Below are 22,902 nucleotides of genomic sequence, written 5' to 3'. Positions count from 1 at the left end.
ATGACAGTTTGGGAGTAGGCAGTTACATTTAAAAAAAATACAAAATAAAATTAACAAGGGACACCAAGATAGTTGTATCTTTGATCTTAAAAACTACGAGATAATGGTGTTGTGGTAAAAAAAAAAAAAGCAAAGAAAAAAAACAAAAAAACAACAGACATAATAATATTATTCTTGATTTCACTAGAAAATAAAAGCCTTTTAAAATACGTTTGGCAGAACTCCATCAGTATCACCAGCAAAGCAGCTTCATTATTATCCCATTAAAGAAGAGAATGTGCACTGCATTGACATTTCATAATTTGCTGCGTCACGAATGTTAATTCTCCATTACGAACGTTAGTTTACAAGACTGGCTCGTCCTTGCTTCCGAGCATGTGTGTTTGTACTTTGGACTTTTGTCCGACGGACTTGTGTACACACGCTCGGAAAATTCGACAACAGACCGGTGTCTGCGGAAAATTTTAAAGCCTGCCATCCAACATTTGTCCGTGGAAAATCCGACAACAATTGTCCGATGGAGCGTACAAACGGTCGGATTTTCCGCAAACAGCCTGTCATCACACAATTCCCGTCAGAAAAGCCGATCGTGTGTACAATGCTTAAGAATGACTGCTGTTCAACAAATGAGTGGTGTCAGGTACTGTACAACAAATGTTCTTTTTGTGCCCTTTGTTTTTTTCTTTTGTTCATCTATGGGTGACTAATCAGTTGGGTTTCTGTTTTCTTTTTTCTTTTTTATCATTAAAGTTTATTGAAGGAAAAAAGTTGCATACAAGCATGGAAAATAGTCCAGTTACAAACATGTGATGTGAAGAAGCATATAATCAGAAAAAAAACAATGTCAACTAAATCAGTAGGTGGCAAGTTACTACAACAGAAACCGCAAGATGGCCCACAGGTATTGCCTGAGGCCTCTGATTTGTAACATGATCCAACACCTATACATTAGAACTTTTCCAATCGTTATGTTCAAAGAGAGAGAGGGGATAAAGTTGAGGTTAGAAAGATAAAGAAGAAAGTGAAGAGGAAAAGAGAGCAGTTACCCTACCACGGTATATCAGAAATTCTGAGCGAATGTTTTAAATCTCCAGACGTTCTTCAACAAAGGTTAAGTGTCATTTAACACCAGTATTCGGGAAAATCTAATGTAGCATAATACACATTAAATCTTGAGGAGGAATTGTAAGGGAACCTTCAGAAGCGGGGCACTCATGGCGGTAGAGTTATAGGTGTCTGAAGGTCATACTTGGCCTAACAATTCTTTATAGGCTTGGGAGTATCTGTAGACAAACCAGGGAGACCAAGTTTTGTGATAACGCTCTACAATCTCGTTAGATTGGGCGGTTGTGTCCTCCATCTCACAGATGTCGGAGGCCTTGTGCAACCAATCTTTTATTGTGGGAATACTTGTTGATTTCCAAAAAAGCGGGATAAGAGAGTTATCTGCATTTATCAAATGTCTGGAGAGAGAAGTTTTGTATTTCTTGAAAGAGAAATTTGAGATGTGCAGCAAACAACAAGCTGCGTCAAGCTTAAGTTTGGTCTCTGTGATTTGATAAATAGCCTTCCTAACTTTGGACCAGAATGGTAGTAGCATTTCACAATGCCACCAGATGTGAAGCAAAGTACCTTTTTCTTTGTTGCATCTCCAGCATGTGCCAGACGTCTGGGGATACCATTTGTTTATTTTTTCTGGGGTGGCATACCAATGGGTCAGGACTTTATATGCAGTTTCCTGCATTCAAGTGCTAAGTGAGCATTTATGGGACAATATACAGGCTCGCTCCCACTGGCTTTCCGTGATCGGCACTCCCAATTTGTCTGATCATCTCCCTCTGAACCTGTACGCACCCGACATCTTCAGGTTTTGCAACAACACATAGGATAGGATTTCGGCACCTGTTCTCCATTAAAGCACACCGTCTCAAACTCAGTAAGATCTCTCACAAAGTAACCTTTGCGAGTAGTATTGTTGACATAGCTGCGCACTTGAAAGTATGACCACGGGGGCATATGGGGCATTTTGTCTATTTTGAATTGGGTAAAATCTTTCATTGTCTTGTTGGTGAAACAGTGTACTGCAAGAAGGGCCATCTTTGACTCTACTGGTCTCAGTAAGTGATTTCCTGCTCCTGGTGGAAAGTCTGGGTTGTTCTGTAACGGGTTGAGAGGACTCAGGGGTGTGGAGAATTTGGAATGTTTGGTTAGAGTGTGTCCAAGGAGGTACCTATGAGAGGGTATGTTTTTATGGAATGGGGGTATTTTTTTGGGTACCCAAGGAGAAAATTGAAGGGGGACTGCGCTCATATCATTTTCTTTTGAAACCCAGTCTTTGAGCTTTGGGTGACAGTGCCAATCAATAATTCAAGCAATGTGAGAGGCATGATAGTATGTTTTGAAATCGGGAATACCCATACCGCCCATTACTTTGGGTCTAGTTAGAAGGGAAGATTTTATACGAGGTGGTTTATGGGCCCAAATGAATTTCATCTGTAATGAATGGAGGGTTTTAAAAAAGCTCTGAGGTATTTTGATAGGCAAAGTGCGGAGTAGATATAGAATTTTTGGCAGGACAGTCATTTTGCATATAGCTGCCCTGCCAAACCATGAAAAATGTGTTGGATGCCAGTCTTGTAGGTCTTTCCCGATAGCTTTGAGGAGAGGAGGAAAGTTGCGATCAAAGATCGATGAGAGTCTAGGGGTCAACCAAATCCCAAGGTATTTAATGGCCGATTTTTCCCATGAAAAGGGGCTATTGTTCTGTGCTGTATTTAAATTGTTCTCAGATAGCGTGACATTCATAGCTTAAGATTTAGAAAAATTTATTTTGAGATTGGAGATGTATCCATAGAGGGAAAACTCTTTCATGAGAGAGGGAATGGAAACATGCGGGTCAGTCAGAAAAAAATAAGAGATAGTCTGCATAAGCAGCGACCTTGAATTCCCTCTCAGTCATCTGGAATCCCTAATAGATTTATTTGCAAGTATGCGCCTGATAAACGGTTCGAGCGATATAATGAAGAGTAAGGGAGACAATGGGCAACCCTGTCTCGTCCCAGTTTTTATGTTGACACTGTCCGACAACGCACCATTTATCTTAAGCTTAGCTGAGGGGTTTTGATATAATGCTGAAATCCAAGTCAGCATGTGTGGACCCAGACCTACATGTCTGCAAGTCCCCCACATATAATCCCAAGCTACTCAATCGAAGGCCTTCTCTGCGTCTGTCGACAAGAGAAAGCTCTCGATCTTGAGTAGCATAAATCAGGTCCAAGGATTTCGTGACATTATCCTTGGCCTCTCTACCAGACATAAAACCTGCCTGGTCTGGGCCAATCAAGTCATGAAGGAAAAGTTTCAACCTGTTGGCAATGATTTTAGCCATGAGTTTGACATCCAAGTTCAGCAAAGAGATCGGCCTATAACTGGCTCAACGTAGTGGGTCTTTGCCAGACTTGGGTATCACTGTGATGTATGCTGATAGGAAGTCAGTCGGTACTGGTCTCTGTATAGACAAGGAGTTCAGTGCATCCCTAAGGGGAGTAATTAGTAAGTCGGTAAACGTCTTGTAATAGATGGTGCTAAATCCATCAGGACCAGGACTCTTGCCGGGCTTCCAGTCTTTAATAGCCATTCTGATTTCTGAGGCATCTATGGGGCTTTCTAGTTGGGAGATGTCATCTTCAGCAAGGGAGGGGAGATTGGAGTCCTTCAGATAATCTTTATAGGGCCTGTGATCTGTCTTTTAAAACGTCTGTCGGTTTGTGTTGGAGCGGGAGGTTGTACAGAGTAGTGTAGTACTCATGGAAGTGTTGCGCTATCTTATCTGTGGCTCTGTCTTTTTTACCCCCTTTGTTTTGAATGCCCAAGATATTGTATTGGGCTGCCTGACCCTTTAAGGCCCTGGCTAGTATCTTGCCAGTTTTGTCGCCTTGTTCATAATATATCTTTTTCCTAAAAATAAGGAATCTCTTAGACTTGGTATCTAGAATCTGTTTAAGGGTTTTCCTGGATTCCAATAGAGACGCCGCCGATCGGGTTGTGGCACAAACTTTATTTGTCAATTTGGTAATTTCTTTGTCTTTTTCTTTCTTTCTACGCGATCCCATTTGGATTAGTATCCCCTCTTACATATAGCACTTATGCGCCTCCCAAACCATCAAAGGATCCACATCGGGGGTAATGTTATGTTCAAAAGTCAGTCAGCGAGGAGGTCAGTTTGGGTAACAGAGTTGGGTCTGTTAGTAGGGAAGAATTTAGTCTCCAAATATTGGATTTGGCTGGGGGTTCTGAAAGGTTCAGGGCAATGGAGATTGGGGCGTGATCTGAGATAGTCTGTAGCCCTATGTTTGCTCCGGAGAGTGTTTGGAGATGCCTCTGTGAAATTAATAAGTAGTCTATTCTCACGTGGCGATCGTGTGGGATTGAATAAAAAGTGTAGTCTTTATCTTCTGGATGTAAGAAATGCCACGTGTCAATCAGGTTTAGTGAATGTAAGAGATTTCTTATTCTCTTTAGAATTCTATAGGTGATATGTGTCTTCCCCAAGGAGGTGTCTTCTGTTGGATTAAGAGGGATGTTGAAATACTCACCCAGGATCAGAGGGCCTGTACTAAAACTCGTTAGCTCTTTGATCATTTTTTGGCAAAATGTAAGCTGTGCGGTATTCGGAAAATAGACATTGGCTAAGATGAGGGCAACTCCTCAGCACACCCCTTTGAGGAAGATAAATCTTCCCCCTGGGTCGACTAGTTTATCAGATATCTCAAACTTGGCGTCTTTACTCCCCAAGATTGAGACTCCCTTTGATTTGGAGGTGTCATTGGTGGCATGATGTGCCTCAGTGAAGTAAGGGTCAGTGAGCCTTGGTATATGATTTGTCTTAAAATGCGTTTCCTGGAGAAAAACAAAGCTGGGCCTACCTTTTTTTAATTCTCTTAAGAGAGTAGCTTGCTTCTCCGGGATGTTCAGACCCTTGACATTATGTGAGATTACTGTGGGATTGCGTCCTAGGTCAGAGTAGGCCATGGTGAGAGTTCAGAGAGAGATGGTGATATGCACCTGCAAATACAGCTCAGAAAATACTGATTAATTACAATCACAGCTGGAAATTCTTATCACTTTAAACATCAGAGTAGAAATAGAATGGAATCTAGGAGAGTGTAGCCAGAGAATAAGAAAAAGAAGTAGGGGTGGAGAGAGTCACTCCCTCTTAAGACGTGTATCACGTCCCAGAGGGTCAAATTTAGTGTTCACGGGTGAACCCAGTGAAGCCCCACCCAAGACACTATTGCGGGGTTGAGGGAGACACCCGATGAGAAAAAAGCAGCAACTACTTTACCAAGTATGTAAATGTGTATATATATATGTAAGATACACGTAAAAAAATAACCAATAAATAATATGGAAACGGTCGGACTGCGGACTGACTAAATCTTATGCTACGTGCACAATGGTCAAATCTGCACCGAAAATAGAGGGTGATTAACGATGAACAATAATCTATAACTGATATTACCAAAGTATAATCGGGTATGTAACTGCCCCAAGGTATAACTGAGGAGAGACATGAAACGACATCTCCTAACCCAGTCAACCCTGCTCTGATGCAATCATTCAAAAACATTTGTTATAACATGCCGTAAACACTATATAAACTGAAAGGTAGCAATATGGGTAATTCCTTCAGGTGTTGTACCACACCGTTCAATCTCCTATGGATAGTAGGTGACACAGTTTCCTTATTCTTATTTTTGTTTTGTTTTTTCATCTGCATTTTATATTATTTTATGTATGGAAGTTCAAAAACATTAAAATATTCCTAATACTTATGGAAAAATATATATGCCATGTGGCAACCAATGTTATACATACCAAACAGTGCGCACTTTAATGTACTAACCATGCACTATTTATGCATGAACCTAAATATATAAATAAATTATACCTAAATATCAATGAACAAGGTCTCTCATGAAATTATTGTTTCCAAAATGCTTTATATTAATTTTCATTTTCTTTTTGTTCTATTAACTTGCAATACCTGCCAACTACACTGCCCTACTACATATCATCTTCCCCAGTATGTAAATCTGCCTCCTCCCTTTCTTTTCAACACGATTGACCTGATCCAGTGTAGTGCACTGGCCTCTCACACACACGTTTTTTCTAATATTATACACATGTCGTTCTATCTTACATATATTCCTAGCTCAATTTCTGTTCTTTGTAATTCAGACACTACTTTCTGCCACCTCTCTTTTATTTTCCTATGCAGCTCCCTGTCCTAGGCATGGAGGGGAGAGTAGACGCATGCCCACTGATTGGGACATGTCAGCTCCCAGCGCGTCCTCTCCCTTCCCGACTGCGAGCCACTATGCAGCATGGGAACTGTAGTATCATTAGCCCTGTATCTTCCCATTGACATTCCGTGAATGCTCCATGCGGTTCTTATACCGGCGGCCAATGCAAGACGTCCAACACTAATTTTTTAGCACCTGTAGGTCTATATATAGTCTCCTTCTACTATCATATCGTCAGACTTCCTAAGGGTAGCCACGCTAAGAGACTGCTATACACAAGGTAAAACTGCACAAAGATTGTGCCCCTTTTTCTGTTATAGTATGCTGTAATACTAAACTTTTCCATCAATGTTTTATATCCTTGTTCATCTTCTTTAAATATTTTAAATATTTCACTTGCTGCCATCTGTGTTACCTCCCCAATTGTGGGGGAGGCAGGTGATCTGCAGCAGGCATTTGTCCTCTTCATATATAAGATGACTTATTTTATATTTTACTCAGTACCAACATGAACTAGGCTTCTTGTGCATATTAATTTATATAGTTTCTACCAACTTACAAACTCATTCATTATATCTTCCGTAGTTATTCATTTCAACATTCTTAACAGACTTCTGCCTGTAGTCCAGGCACCCTTGGCTTTTTCTTCAATCATTATTATTACTGATGTAAGTAAGTTACCTTTTTCCTAGGATAGCACTATCAGTTCACATGAGCTCACCCTTATTACATCACCTTCACTATGGCTTTTAGATGTTAACCATCTTACTTGTCACTTTTTTGCACTCCCCCTCACATTCCACTCCTACACACCCACTGACCTTTCCTCCCACTCCTACCCTATCCCCCCCCCCCCCCCCCTTATTCCTTCCCTCTTCTTCCACCTCCCCATACCCTTCCCACCTCACCTCCACTCCCCATACCCCCACTACCCCCTCCGCCCTTCTCTCTCCCCCCCTTCCACCTTCTCCTCCCTTTCCTGGTCACTCCCTATTTCACCTTCATCATTTTCACCATTTTTACACAATTCAGGTGTCCGTTTATGAAGCAGTGAAATCTATTCACTGCTTCGTTCTCCGGCATTCACAGTGAAGATCTTTCTCCTCTGTGTGCCTGTGTATGAAGCTTTGTAGATCGCTTCACCTTCGGAGGAGTGAAGAGATCTACAAATGCTTCAAACAGTGGAGAACGGCCCCTGATACTGGAATCTCGTGAGACTTTACGAGATTACAGCACCAGAAATACAGAGATGTCAGTTTATTAAGCGGTGATAAATTATCACCGCTCAATACACGGACGATTAATGTTAATAAAATAATGAGTCCCCCTACATTATATACATATGTATACACACACACACACACACATTATATATACATGTATATACACACACATTATATATATATACATATACACATTATATGTATATATGTATATATATGTATACACATAAATATGACAGGGGGACATGCTTACAGTGTTGGGGGGTCTGAACGAGGCATAAGGAAGTTAAAAATCTTCCTCCTTCCCCCTCAGATCCCCCCAGATTTCCTCTTCACTCCCCGATTCACCACCTCTGAGCTGGTGAACCTGGGAGTGTGAATTCTGACTCAGATCGCCAGTAAAGCGGTGAGATCACCGCTTCATAAACTGGCCGTTACTGTCATTCAATGAGGATTCTCTGTGTGTAGAGATAATCGGTGGGAGAACAAGTTCAAACATGTTCTCCCCCGATTATCACTGTTTCATAAACTGTTTATGGACTGTGATCAGCGGTGATCCTCGGGATCACCGCTGATCACTGCTTCATAAACGGACACCTTAGTTGGTTAGATTCCAGCCCAAACGTTTTTTCGGAGCCCCACTGGCATTCCTCCATGTGAACTACACCTTGACGGTGTTTCGCGACTTGACCTTGAGGCGCATACGAAAGACCCTCAATTGGGTGAGCGATTGTTGATGGGTATGGTAGTTGACAGCTTACTCCTTTGTACTACTACTATTCTAACTTCAATTTTATATTGTACCCTCAGTCCATGCAATGGTTTTAATTTAGTTTTGTTTTGATTGTATGCAGTGCTACATCTAATTATTTTTCAAACATCCCCTGATGAGCCAAGAGTGGCAAAACATGTTGGGACAATCATTCTAATGTCATCTGTTTTGAAATTTAGATGTATTCTTGTACATGTACACATAAATTTTACCAAACCCTTTATCATTTTTTGTATGTAACAATAAAATCTCGCATTTTTCTTACCTATCATGGATTGAAATTATTATTTTTTCCTTGTTGGCACCTTAAAAGTCCCACTAAATAATCTCCATTCTCTACTATATAAACTGACTGTTGCTTAGCTAGCTATACCAGGACAGGGACCATGTGATATAATGTGGAATTAGGAGCAGCCATATATGTCCCATCAAACGATCATCTCATATAAGAGGCCCAAGTAGGGAACCTGTAGCAGGTCAGGGTGGTTATTTAAATCCGCCTAGATTCTTCGGGAGTCCATAAACAGTTTATCACCTGGTAATGCAACCACCGTGTCATTTTGAGGCATCTGGAGGCATCTGGAGGTAGAACCCTTTAAAGTTCCAGGTAAAGTATAGTCAAAACAAGAAGTATGGGTAACCAGTATTTAACAGATCTCCATTAAGAATCAACGAATCCTGCAACCTGGCTCAGCCCAGCCTTGAAGATGTCTGTGTAGAGCAGCTAGCGTTGCGTGCCTTAGTATGAGTATTTGTGCTCAGCCAGAGCCTTGTAATGGTCCTATAAGCCCGTCACCCACCTGGTATAATATCTGAAAATCAACCCGCTTTTGCAATAAAACAAGCTTGAACACGTGGAAGGTTAAGACCCTCAGTTTTTGGGTTGAAGACAAAAGGGCTTATGAGGTCCAGGACCTTATGTCGGCTTAGTTACTTTGCACTTGTACCAAGTACAACCATACTACTATCATATAAATATATCACAAAACCAAGTTAAAGAGACCGCATATTGAAACTTTTATGTATATTGTGCCCACATTACATGGCTGAAGTCCTGAGACTAAACCCATTAAACCGCCACAATGTAAGTGGTGTGCTTGAGATACCAAGGCAGACAAAGGTTGGATGCTTTTTTGAGAAAGGAGTCACTATGAAAGACAAACCCAACATGCACAACGTAAAACCATTTACACTGCAGGCAGAATAATTTCTGGACCAAAATAAGCATTTGATCACAACGCTATCCCTATATAGAGCAGACATCATGGTATATCCCAAAACATAAAAAAGACACAAATTTTCTGCCAGCTCCCACTCTGGGTAAATTCAAACAAAACTATCTTTATATTAATTTCATATAATTTAATTTCTATACATTGCCAATGTACACTAATAGATAATGTATTTGTAGCTATTAGGTAAAGGATAGAAAATGAAATTATTATTAAGAAGCTGTAACCTTGTTTAACATATACTGCAGATATATTAAGTGCATTTAGGCAATGCTAATGCCACGGACGTCTCTGACAATGAGCATGAAGGGTAAACAATATATGAGGTAGTTTGGAAGACATCTGCAAAATGGTCAATGCTAGCAGATGTCTTTTCGGTCTCCAACTGTTATAGTTGTTGTACTATTTTATCTTACTGCTATAAGGAAACAAAGAAATTCCTTTTATAGCCATGATTTTGTTGTCTGCTTACAAGATTAGAGACTGGCACTGATGCAAATACAAATCAGCAGTTCTCAGCTCCCACATTTAGGTACCAGATTAAAAATCCGAGGCAGTTTTGAAGCAAAATAGCCAGGAGCAGACCTGTCGCCCTCGTTGATTTAGTCTGGGTCTTACTGCTTGAGACAGTCTTGCTGATTTTCTTGCATTTCATTAAATTTTGGCTGAGTCTGCCCAATAGTTCATTCTCCAAAATTCTATTGTTGTGTCTGATGTATTTATATTCTTCAGATTTGTTACATCATGCTTCTAAAGTGTCAAACAATAAAAAAAAATGTGCAGCTATGAAGGAAATAAGGCATTATAGATGGATCTTTTTTCTAGGGCCAAAACAGCTAATCGATTAATCGACAAGTAACTGATTATGAAAATAGTTGTCAACTATTTTCATAATCGATTAATTGGCCAGCTGATTAGTTGGCCTGCATACAGAGTGCATTATTTGTTTACATATCAGAAAACACAGTGTAGCACACATGCAGCTCAGTATACCATTCATACATGTCAATAAGTGCCTGAGAACTTGTGAATGTGTGAGGAGCAATGCGTCATGGGACATGTAGTCCTGGGTAGGAGGTGAGTGGTTCTAAAGGCAGAATTTTTTTTTACCTTGCTATAGGTGGCACTCTATACTATACTTTGCAGCTTGCTATTGAACACGGACTCTGAAGGCAGGAAGAGCCAGAAGTGCCGGTAGGGGACCCCAGAAGAGGAGAATCAGGGCTGCTCTGTGCAAAAACCATTACACAGAGCAGGTAAGTAAAACATGTTTGTTTAAAAAAAAATCACTTTAAAGACTCTGTGCAGGGAAGATCAGCATCTGAAGCCAGAGAACGTGGAGGATGATAGACTGGAGGTAATAGAAGGCATTACAATTACATATAAACTTTTACCAGTATTTTAGTACTACTTTAACTTGTTGCCGCCCGCCCAACCTCAAATCAACCTCAAACCTCCTAGAGCGGCCGCGCTGTGTTGCTAGGACACGGCGTGACCCCAATCTCTGTAAAGAGCCGCGTCTGCAGTTCTTTAACCATGTGATCGGCTGTGTCCAATCACAGCCAGTCACATGTAAACGCGGAGATACCAGTAATCGGTGCTCCTCACCTCACACTGACAGAGTGTGTGGTGAGGAGATCCGATCAGCAGCATCTCAACGCAGGGGGACATCTACACATGTAATCAGGGCACTGATCATCAGAGCCCTGATTACAATACAGTGCCAACAGTGTCACCAATCAGAGCCCACCATTGCCAGCAATCATTGCCCACCAGTGGCAGCTATCAGTGCCCACCACTGCCCACAAGTGCCACCAATCAGTGTCCATTAGCGATGCCAGTCAGTGCTGGCTGTCAGTGCCGCCTATCAGTGCTGCTCATCACTGCTGTCGATCAATGCCCATCAGTGTCGCCCATAAGTGCCACCCATCAATGCCCATCAGTACCACCTATCTGTGCTGCCTATCAGTGCCCACCAGTGCCGCCACACTCTGCATTTTTAATCCTGGCCCCTGAACTCTGTATTACTTACTTCTGACCCCTTCATTCTGCATTGCTCTTGATCACCTGAACTCCCACAGACCAATAACACTTTGTATTTTTCTCTTACTGAGCAATGATGCTGCACAGTTATCTCCCATTGACCAATGACACTGGTATAAAAGTCTGAAATTAGGAAGTATGTTATCACAGTCACAAACACCAATCTTGTTTTTTTTTATTGCAGTCACTGACACCATTGCTGACACTGACACCAATGCTGGGGGGGGGGGGGGGGTTAACATTCATATATATATATATATATATATATATATAAATATATATTACTGCATTAAAGCACCACAATTTATTTGCTAAATATTCCTTTTCTTGATTGAGATTTACATTTTCTAGGAACAGTGGTGGTTGGTGCTCAATATTCTTGGCCCATCGCACACCAGGACCCCCGCCAACCCCGCACATGCCCCATCCAGGTCGTGGCTTCCCCCTGTGTCTCCTCCCGAGTCCCGGCAGTCGCTTCTCCTCCCAGCCAACTAGGACTTAGGACTACCGGCCAATGGGGTCTCAGGACCCGCTTCCTGATTAGCCGGGAGGAAAAACAGGAAGATATTAGCAAATTTTAATTCACTAATGTCACACAACTGGGCAGGCTCCGGGTGCAGTGCTCTGGCCAGAGCCCACCCTTTTTGAAGCGAATTAGAGCCTCAGGCTTTAATCATGTGCTTCTAAAAAAACAAAAACAAAAAAAACAAAAAAAAAAACCCATTGAAATCCATGCGTCCGGCACCCTGCATGTAGATTAGGGGCCGGGCGCATGGATTAGGGGGGCGGCCACCCCTGTCTGACACTCTCAATATCTTACAAAACTGGCATACTAGGCTCAAAAGTTTGCCTACCCCTGCTTTAGACAAAAAGGAAACCTTTAGAGGAAATTAAAATAGTTTTGCTACATTCGGTATGCTTCACATCCACAGGTGAAGCGGCCTTTTGTTAATTATTAACATTTCATATTTCACATGCAAATGGCTTCAAGGCTCAAAATATCGAGCATAATCATAGTATAGCTTTACATGCTGATACAAAGGGGGGCTAAAGTGATGTGTGAAAAGCTCTAACAATACATTAAAATATTAAGCTACAGTATAAACCTAGCATTTCCTTCATGGAGACATTTGTTGAGTAACAAGCGACTGCAATCAATGATATACAAACACCAACCCAGGCAGGAGATTTTTGTCTAGAATACAGAGAGAGGGTTTATGGTTAATACAATCTACGGATAATTATTATAATAGAAGCGTCTGAGGTTTTAAATCTCAACATACGAGATTTTATCTGAAGGTTAATCACCCTGTGCTCCATCTGTCTCTGAGTTTTAGAAAAATATACAAGGGATGAAACTGCAAAGGATTTATGAATGCCAGCCCAATTTACTGCAAAGAATACATTCCTGAAAAGAGATTACTATGGGAGCTCAAGGCTTGGGATCATTACAAGGTTCAGCTTCCACTTAGTTTGGCACAAAATACATTCATCTGATCACAAGTTATGGTGAATTCTTTGGAAAATAAGGCCTTGTGCATATAAATGCTGCATGCAGAAGCACATCCAGTGCTTGTGCTTTAGGCCCCTTTTCCCTTTTACCATTGAGCATCCTCTTGTTCTGTCCACCTACAGCAGCGGGTCAAACAACCTGAACTTTATTTTCACATGCATTTCTTCTCATTGTATCTATGCTGCTCTTCACACCTAATGTCGCGTACACACGAGCGGATTTCTCGTCGGAAAAAGATATGACGTCTTTTCAGACGGGAATCCGCTCAAGTTTGCCTTGCATACACGCGGTCACGCAAAAGTTTCCGAGCATGCGTCGAATTGTTTGAGCATGCGTAGGGATTTTGCACGTCGGAATTGCCACAGACGATCGCATTTTCGGATAGGAACTTTTCCGGACCGAAAAATTGAGAGCATGCTCTCAATCTTTTGCTGGCTGGAATTCCGCCAGCAAAAGACCGATGGAGCATACACACGGTCGCATTTTCAGATGAAAAATTCTCATTGGTCGTTTGCGGACTGAAATTCTTATTGTGTGTATGCGGCATAAGTCTACATGGTTTAATATGGCATTAGAGTGACAGTACAATCAGAACCTAAATAAGGGTATTGATTGGTGTTGGTGGGTTCAAAGTGACACTAAACTCTGTAAAAAAAAAAAAAAAAAAAAATCGAATAAGTACACTAGATTGTTAAAAGTATTGGGGCGCCTGCCTTTACACGCACTTAGTCCGTAGGGTTCAATATTGAGTTGCCCCCCCCCCCTTTGCAGCTGTAACAGCTTCAACTCTTCTGAGAAGGCTGTCCACAAGGTTTAGGAGTGTGTCTATGGGAATGTTTGACCATTCTTCCAGAAGCGCATTTGTGAGGTCAGGCACTGATGTGGAATAGAAGGCCTGGCTCCCAGTCTCTGCATTAATTCATCGCAAAGTTGTTCAATCAGGTTGAGGTCAGGACTCTGTGCATGCCAGTCAAGTTCCTCCACCCCAAACTCACTCATCCATGTCTTTATGGACCTTGCTTTGTGCACTGGTGCGCAGTCATGTTGGAACAGGAAGGGGCCATCCCCAAACTATTCCCACAAAGTTAGGAGCATGAAATTGTCCAAAATCTCTTAGTATGGTGACACCCTAATGCCTGTACACATGGTCGGATTTTCCAACGGAAAATGTTTGATGGGAGCTAGTTGTCGGAAATTCCGACTGTGTGTAGGCTCCATTGGACATTTACCATCGGAATTTCCATCACACAAAATTTGAGATCTAGATCTCAAATTTTCCGACAGCAAAATCCGTTCTCGGAAATTCCGATCGTGTGTAGACAATTCCGACACACAAAGTTCCACGCATGCTCGAAATCAAGCAGAAGAGCCGCACTGGCTATTGAACTTCATTTTTTCTCGGTTCGTCGTACGTGTTGCACGTCACCGCGTTCTTGACGTTCGGAATTTCCGACAAGATTTGTGTGACCGTGTGTATGCAAGACAAGTTTGAGCCAACATCCGTCGATTTTGTTGTCAGAATGTCCGATCGCGTGTACGGGGCATTGAGCTTCCCTTCACTGGAACTAAGGGGCCACGCCCAATCCCTGAAAAACAACCCCACGCCACAATACCCTCTCCACCAAATGATTTGGATCAGTGCACAAAGCAAGGTCCATAAAGGCATGGATGAGCGAGTTTGGGGTGGAGGAACTTGACTGGCCTGCACAGAGTCCTGACCTCAACCTGATAGAACACCTTTGGAATGAATTTGAGCACAGAATACGAGCCAGGACTTCTCATCCAAAATCAGTGCCTGACCTAACAAATGCACTTTTGGAAGAATGGTCAAACATTCCCATAGACGCACTCATAAACATTGTGGACAGCCTTCCCAGAAGAGTTGAAGCTGTTATAGTTGCAATGGGTGGGCCAAATGATTATTAAACCTTACAGACTAAGACTGGGATAGATGCTATTAAAGCTCATGTGCGTGTAAAGGCAGCTGTCCCAATACTTTTGGTAATATAGTGTATGTTTTTTAAAGTGTCACTAAAGGCAAAACTTTTTTTCAGTTTTGGATATAGTGGAGAGGAATTAGATTCACCCTTTCTGTCTGTCCTGTTTATTGTTATTAAAAGTAAATGAAAATCGCAAATTTTGGGTTGACATCAGAATAGCAATAGAAGGAAAATCTTCCAATGGGACACTAGTTCTGGTGTCCCTGGTGAAACCCCAGGATTCCCTCACTTTGGATAGAACCATCCCCTTACTCTATCCAAAAATATACAAAAAAACGTTTCTCTTTTAGTCACACTTGAAGGCCGGGTTCACACCTATGCGAATTAGATGCGGCTTACACCGCATCTAATTCGCAGGACATTTTAAAATACATTCATATGAATGTATCTGGTTCACATATGTGCGTTGCATTCGCACTGCGCATTGCACAAAAAACGTGTGCGTTTTTTGGGCATTGCGGTGCGAACTACAAGCCTATTATCTCCTATGGGAACGCATCTGATTCGCAGATGCATTGCGTTCTGAACAAGGATTTTCTCTTTCTCCTCACTACACCTCCCCCTCTCCCCCCCCCCCCTCCCTCCCCCTCTCCCTGCTCTCTAATCCTGAGCAAAAACGCAATGAATCCGTTGAACAGGAGATTGTTATCTCCCCAGTGAAACCCGAGCTTCAATTCGCACCGCACATGTGTGAAACCAGGCTAACACATACCTTCCGACATTTGAACTTGAGAAAGAGGGACACCCCGGAGGAAGTGGGGGAGAAAACATGCAGTGCGAATAGTACGCTGCTGAAAAAAAGTGGGCGTGTCCAAATTAAGCAGATTATTGGGTGTGGCTTTAAGCAGCATGGTTATAGACCCACTCTGAGCAAAAACTATCCAGGAGCTTACTCACACAGTATACAGTCCACATATATGTTACAGTCCTTACATCCTAAAAATAATTCATAATTACGATTCGATTTGAGTGAAGTAATCAAAGATGCACATACACCTAAAAGATTAGTAAAAAAATAAAGTAAAACCGAATATAGACAAATAGTAAGCATATTTTCCGAGCCTATTAATGTAAACTTCCTTAAAACTGCATAACATCCAACAACCAGTGGGAGGAAAAATGCCCGGGGAGTAAGTGGGAGGAAGAATGTCCTAGCATTTAGTGAGAGGAAGAATGCTCTGAGGGTAAGTGGGGAGATGAATGTCCTGGCAGTCAGTGGAAGAAAGAATGCCCCCGCAGTCAGTGGAAAAAAGAATGCCCCCGGTGATCAGTGGAGGCAAGAATGTCTTGAGGTACAAATAGGAGGAAGAATGCCCCAGTGGTCAGTGAGAAAAACAACGCCCTGGTGATCAGTAGGAGGAAGAATGCACTGGCAATCAGTGGGAGGAGGAATTCCCTGGCAGTCAGTGGGAGGAGGAATTCCCCGGCGGTCAGTGGGAGGAGGAATTCCCCGGCGGTCAGTGGGAGGAGGAATTCCCCGGCGGTCAGTGGGAGGAGGAATTCCCCGGCGGTCAGTGGGAGGAGGAATTCCCCGGCGGTCAGTGGGAGGAGGAATTCCCCGGCGGTCAGTGGGAGGAGGAATTCCCCGGCGGTCAGTGGGAGGAGGAATTCCCCGGCGGTCAGTGGGAGGAGGAATTCCCCGGCGGTCAGTGGGAGGAGGAATTCCCCGGCGGTCAGTGGGAGGAGGAATTCCCCGGCGGTCAGTGGGAGGAGGAATTCCCCGGCGGTCAGTGGGAGGAGGAATTCCCCGGCGGTCAGTGGGAGGAGGAATTCCCCGGCGGTCAGTGGGAGGAGGAATTCCCAGGCAGTCAGTGGGAGGAGAAATCCCCCGACGGTCAGTGGGAGCAGAAATTCCCTGGCCATCAGTGGGAGGTAGAATTCTCTGGCCATCAGTGGAAGAATGCTCCAGTGGAAGGAAGAATGCCCTAACAGTCAGTGGAAAAAGAATACCCCAGCAGTCAGTGGGAAGATGCATGCCCCATGGACAGTAGGAGGAAGAAAGCTCCAGCCAGTGTTTAGTGGGAAGATGCATGCCCCAGTGGTCAGTGGAAGAAAGAATGTCCCAGCAGTCAATGGGAAAAATAAGTCTGGCAGTTAGCAGGAGGAAGACGTCCCTGATGATTAGTGAGAAGAAGAATGCCTTGGCAGTTAACTGTATTGCTCCAGCGGTCAGTGGGGGGGGGGGGGGGCATGCCCCACACATTGCTCAGAATGAGAAAGCTGAATGGCAGACTTACCTGGACAATTCTGCAGGTGCTCACATGTAGGAGGAACGGGTGTGAGCATGCACACAGGAAGAGGAGAAATCTTTGCAATTATCTCCCTTGCCCAGGCCCACCTTATTCCCTGTTGGCAACTGTGAACATGTGTTTGATGCATCAGCAATGCACTGGGCCAAGCTGCTGCACATATATAAGATGAACAGAAGTGGCCTTGCCCCTGTCCATCTTGCTACTGAATCTGTAGGCTAACATCCATAGTATATTGTGGGTGCTAGTGCTCTAACTATGATGTGTGTGCCCTAAACACAATACCAAATGTTAAGATCCTAAAGAAAACGGGAAAAAAAATTTAATACAAATAAGTAAAAAAAAAAAATCTTGGTGACACTTAAAGTGTGGGTGCAAGTATTTTGACACTAGGCAGTGGGATGGAACACTGGGAATTTGGTGAAATCGGGAAACAGTCCAGTGCCATTTGGAATGGTTGGGAGGTATGGTAAACGTGTTACTGTTGCTCTTGTGTTGTATTCAACTGATAAAAGGTCAATAAAACTGAAGTGATAACCAAAATACAATGCTGATCACAGATGACCCCCATCTTTGTTCAGGAATCACCTATGGGCAGCATCCAGAATTTAGTTGCTGGACCAGGCATGATGCAGTTATAGAAATTCTGATGCATGTACTATAGAGCTTATGTTCTTAGTTGTGCACACACAGCTCAGTCTCAACTTCAACAGTCTAAATAATCACTGGGGGATGGAGACTGAGGAAACGTCTCCTCGTGACTGCAGCACACTAAATACCTAATTCTCAGTGTACTTTTTTCAGACCTTGAAAGATTTTTGTTGGCACAGTGCACCTTGACTAGAGCTCAAGAACTGCTTTTTAAGGATAAAGATGCTGTTAGTTTACAAAATATACTATTGCTGTATATTGTAACAAAGTTGGAAACCTATTACCTCTACCTGGTGACCCTTCCAACAAACATTAGGAAGGAGTGCTCCTTTATTTCACCAATAAAGAAAATGATTAATTATAGCGATGACCACATATTTTCAGGTATTACAGTTGAAGACATGCAAGCTATTTAATGAGAATGGATGACTACCTTTTTACAAAGATCTCCATCTTTCTATTCAAAATAGATTTTAGGCAGCCAGTGGCATAAATGTAAGCTTTTAATTACCCTGTATTTAGCAGCCGACCAAAATTCTGCTCCAGTATACATGCACCACATAGTGAGAAAACAGTTTATAAATTACAGGAATAAATATAGCACATAGTCAGCATTAGGTAATTGGATGATGTGTATATTCATGTATTTTAGGTTTCGAAAGTCAAAAGGAACTTGGTTGTGTTAATAAAACACATGAATTAGGATTACAACTCCACAAAAAGTATACCATAATGCTGCCCTCTGGTGGCGAAAAAATAACATTGTAAATACCAAATGAGAAATGTTGTATCAGATTATTTTAAATAATTTAGATACAATAACCAGAAAATACAAAAACTCTTAACCAACACCTCTACACCATAACATACACAGAAACCATAAAGAATGGATGCACACCAAAATACATTAGCTCCTTCTGGTAAAAAAAACAAAAAAAACAACAACAAAAAAAACACATTAGCTCCTTTAATATAGCTAGGTAAATGAAGGAAGTTTGAAAAGCTAATTTTACCTTCCTTTTTTTGTTCCTTTTGCAGCAGTCGTCTAGGGCCCCAGCATGTTACTATTTTTTTTTTTTTTTTATAGTGTGTCACACATACCAGCAGCCATCCCAGAGTTAATCTTCTGCTGAGCGCTTATTTTGTTGCAATAAGATAGGTAGCGGCCTAGGACCATTACAAAGGTCTACATACACTATACCTTCATTACAGATTGGCTCCTTTGAAGGAAGACGTACTCCACTGCATATTCATCAGACCCAAGGATAACTTCTATTGGTCCAACGCTATCACATATACATCACACACAGGGGGGTCCATGGGGAAAAAGTGTCTATGGGGATTAAGTCTTTCTTCAGTTTCTCTCCTCTGTGTTTTTTCTTTTGCACACATGCTTTGTTACACTGGAGTGAAGGCATGTGCTGCATAGAAATCATAATGTTCTCTGCCCCCTGGCATTAAAAGGCTCCTAATTATGCAGGTAATGTGAGAAACATAACATTTTGTATCACAATGTTATGCTTACCCTTTAACAGGACAAGATGAGAACCCAGTACAATTTAATTCTCTTAAATCTCTTGAATAACAGCTAGAAGAATGTATTTTACTGTAACAGTTGTTTTGCTTTCTACGGTGAATGACATACAAACATGGCACATTTTTTAATGCCGAAATTTTGCAATGGGATACAATCTATTTGAAAAGTTACTTAATGGAATTTAAAAAGATATTAAAGGCTGATTTTTTCTTTTTTTTGTTCAAATAATAAACATCTCATACTTACCTGCTCTGTGCAGTGGTTTTGCACAGAGCAGCCCAGATCCTCCTCTTCTCAGGTCTCCCGCCAGTGCTCCTCCCTCCTGCTGAGTGCCCCCACAGCAAGCAGCTTGCTATGGGGCCACCCGAGCCACTGTGTCCATTCACACACGAAGCACGGCTCAGCCCCGTCCTTGCTCCCTCCTCATTGGTTCACTGGCTGTGACTGCCAGCAGCAGGAGCCAATAGCTCCCGCACTGTCTTAGCCAATGAGGAGGAAGGGACCTGGGAGAGCCGCTGTCTCATGCACATTGCTGGATCAAGATGGGTCTCAGGTTTGTTACCTTCATGCATAGAATGCATAAAGGAAAAAAACCTTGAGCCTTTACAACCACTTTATGTTTTTTTATTATCTACATATACAGTATGTAGTGCTGTAAAAGGAATTTACAGAACAGCACCCTCTAAATTATACTACAGGGTGTCGATGAGTTGTGAACGGGTTAGGGACTGCCTGTTGGTTCTGAAGTCGGATTTGTTCGGAAGTCGGAAGCGCATAATGGCAGAGACGTCGTTTTCTGATGTTCTATCAAGTAGCCACGCATGCGCAGACGTCATTTTCCGATGTTTTCTTCTGTTTTCAGATGATTTCCGCTGTGCCCTCTGGCGAAAAATGGCCGCGCATGCGCAGAACGTCACGCCGCCTCACGTTCGTATATAGGAGTTGTTCGCAAGTTGGAGGTTCGTAACTCGGGGACCCCCTGTATCCAAATTTAAATGTAAAAATTGGCACAATGGGGCTTTAAAAGGAACTGTCATTTACTCAAGAGTAAATATTCCAGTATCTAATTGTACACTACATTGAAAATATCCATTCATTTTCACTTCAACAATACTTTGTACAATAAAATATCATAGTTATAATGACTAACCCATAGGTGGCCCATCCTCAGCAACCTGTTCTAGAAGGAAGATGAGTCTCCTTTCTCGACGGGTTTCACATCTCAAGCATCATCAGAAGAACAAGGTGAGGAACATTATTAACATGTCAGTCTTTCTTACATATAAACAACTGTGTACAAGACGCAGGGTGTATCTCCTCTCCCCTCTATATTCACATGCCAGGAGGTAGGCAGGGAAAGGCACTCTGGGATATCTGAATGGATGCTGCAATTGGTGTATACATAGATCCTATCCTAATATTTCACATCCATCTAATCAACATTTACTGATAGTAGTATACCACCATCCCTCACAGGAGTGTTGCATACAGTTTATTTGCTGATACTCAGCACATTGGATGGCACTTACATTTGTCTTGTTGAAATATTCCATCCTCTAACACCCCCCCCCTCCCCTTTTCCCTACAGTGGTAATCTCCTGGTGCTGCAGAAGTTATCATCAATAGTGCTGACTATAATGGTTCCTTCTGCTTCCCTATTACATTTATAAAAGTTGTACCTTAGCCATCAGTCAAAAACATTTCCATTCATCCACCTATCTTCCATTCTTAGAGCACTTAGGGTCAATTCACACCGGAATCCTGTGCATTCCCCTACAGTATGATTTGGCAGCCCATTCTTTTGACCACACAGACCACACAAATAGTGCAGGCACTACATTTGAAAAAAGCGTCAAATTGCATGGTACTGTATTAACCCTCATAGCACCAGAAGATTACCACTGTGGGAATATGTGGGGGAGGGGCAGAGGACGGAAAATTTCGACAGCCATAATGACCTCCAAAACCATAACTCCAGGGTCATCAAAGTGATGATATGTTCCTAGAAACCTGTAATAATTTACTGCACAACCAATATATATGTATATATACATACATACACACACACACACACACCACACATACATTATAATATTATATATACATATATATATATATATACATACATTTTATTTATTTATTTTTTTATTTTACATACACACATTTTTTTTTATATATTTATATAAACACAAACACACAGTTAGGCCCATATATATTTGGACACAGGCACAATGTTCATACTTTTGACTCTGTATGCCATAAGAATAAAATAAAACAAAGCAATCCAAATGAATCTGAAGTGCAGACTTTCGGCTTTAATTCAAGGAGTTGAACATAAGTATCAAGTACAAATTTTAGGAACTACAACCATTTTTATACACAGTCCCCCATTTTCAGGGGCTCAAATGTAATTGGACAAATGAATATATCCATAAATAAAATGTTCATTTTTTTATATTTTGTTGAGAATCCTTTATTGATAATGACTACTTGAAGTCTGGAACCCATGGACATTACCAAAGACTGGGTTTCCTCCTTTCTGATGCTTTGCCAGGCTCCAACTACAGCTGTCTTCAGTTGTTCTTTATTTGTGGATCTTTCTGTCTTTAGTTTTGCCTTCAGCAAGTGAAATGCATGCTCAATTGGGTTGAGATCAGGTGATTGACTCGGCCATTGCAGAACATTCCACTTTTTTTCCTTCAAAAGCTCCTGGGTTGCTTTTGCAGTGTGTTTTGGATCATTGTCCATCTGTACTGTGAAGCACCGCCCAATCAATTTTGCTCCATTTGGCTGAATCTGGGCTGACAGTATATCTCTAAGCACTGCAGAATTCATCCGGCTGCTTCTGTCACATTATTAATAAACACCAATGACCCAGTGCCACTGGAAGCCATGCATGCCCATGCCATCACATTGCCTCCACCATGTTTTACAGATGACTTAGAGTGCTTTGGATAATGAGCTGTTCCAAGCCTTCTCCACACTTTTTTCTTCCTGTCATTCTGGTACAGATTAATCTTAGTTTCATCCATTCAAAGAATACTTTTCCAGAACTGATCTGGCTTTTTATATGTTTTTTGGCAAAGTATAATCTGGCTTTTCTATTCTTCAGGCTTATAAATGGTTTGCACCTTGTGGTGAACCCTCTGTATTTGCTCTTGTGAAGTCTTCTCTTGATTGCAGATTTTGACAATGACACGCCTCCTGGAGAGTGTCCCTTCCTGGGTTTTTCTTTACCATCGAGAGGATCATGCAATCATCCCCCACTGTTGTCTTCCGTTAAGGTCAGGGCCTTTTTATGTTGCTGAGCTCACCAGTGCATTCTACTTTCCTCAGAATGTACCAAACTATTGATTTGGCCACTCCTAATGTTGCTG

The 22,902-nt window shown here is 42.0% G+C and overlaps 1 protein-coding gene across 2 annotated transcripts in view; it reads right to left on the bottom strand.

Moving 5' to 3' along the window:
* The window catches only part of MACROD1 (mono-ADP ribosylhydrolase 1), a 1,161,618-nt gene that overhangs the window by 989,533 nt on the left and 149,183 nt on the right, over nucleotides 1-22,902 (bottom strand). The window lies entirely within an intron of this gene.

This window comes from Aquarana catesbeiana, linkage group LG11 (genome assembly GCF_042186555.1).
Source record: "Aquarana catesbeiana isolate 2022-GZ linkage group LG11, ASM4218655v1, whole genome shotgun sequence".
NCBI lineage: Eukaryota > Metazoa > Chordata > Amphibia > Anura > Ranidae > Aquarana > Aquarana catesbeiana.
This window is presented reverse-complemented; position numbering and strand designations above follow the sequence as displayed.